Raw genomic sequence first — 1,067 nt, forward strand, 5'->3', positions numbered from 1 at the left:
GACACATAAACGAATACACTATCTACCAATAAGCTCCTTCCTCATAACATATTACATATAAACATGCACATGCACATACGCATAGGCATACACAAACTCATACATATACATATGCACAAATACACACACACACACATACACATACACATTCACATATATACACACGTATACACGCACACAAATAATCACATGACACACTGAAGAATAATGGAGGAGATGAAAAGGATGATGAAGACAAAATAATAGACAAATAAGAATAAGCAAGTAAATAGATAAATAAATGAATAGATAATTAAATAAGCAAATAAATGAATATATAAATATATAGATAAATAGATGAATGAATAAGTAATTGAATAGGTAAATAAATGAATATACATATAAACAAATAAAAACAAATGAATGAATAAATAAATAAATAAATATAAATAGATATATAAAAATCATGAGTAATAGATAATAAGTAAATAATTGATTAAATAGATGAATAAATAAATGAAGTAATAGATAGATAATTAAGCAAGTAAATAGATGAATAGATAAATAGATAAGTAAATAAATAAGAAATAGATAAAAGATATATAAAAAAATTTAATAAATAAGTTAATAAGTGAATAGATAATAAATTAAGATACTTGGAGAAATTGATAGATAAATACATAAATTAATAAAAAGTAAACAAATAAATATATAGATAAAAAATAAACATATAAATAAATAAATGAATGGATGAATAGATGAATAAATAAATAAACAAATTATGATAATAGAGTAATGTGATATGATGATATAATACGATCATGTATTAATATAATTATATAAGGATACAATAATATAATAACATTATGATACAATAATATGACGATAGAATAATGTAGTAATATGGACATATGATAGATAGGTGGATCAATTTCATGTAAAGAAAATGTTCCATTTGCCAAAGTGGTTGTATAGATTGTAAATATACAAAAAATATAGTCACCCATTAATACTGGACATTCTTTCCAAAACGTTAAGTTTTCTATAAACATAACTATAGATATAACTGTTTTAGAACTTCTTATATA

This window comes from Oratosquilla oratoria, chromosome 30 (assembly GCF_046742065.1).
Source record: "Oratosquilla oratoria isolate Oo_2021 chromosome 30, ASM4674206v1, whole genome shotgun sequence".
NCBI lineage: Eukaryota > Metazoa > Arthropoda > Malacostraca > Stomatopoda > Squillidae > Oratosquilla > Oratosquilla oratoria.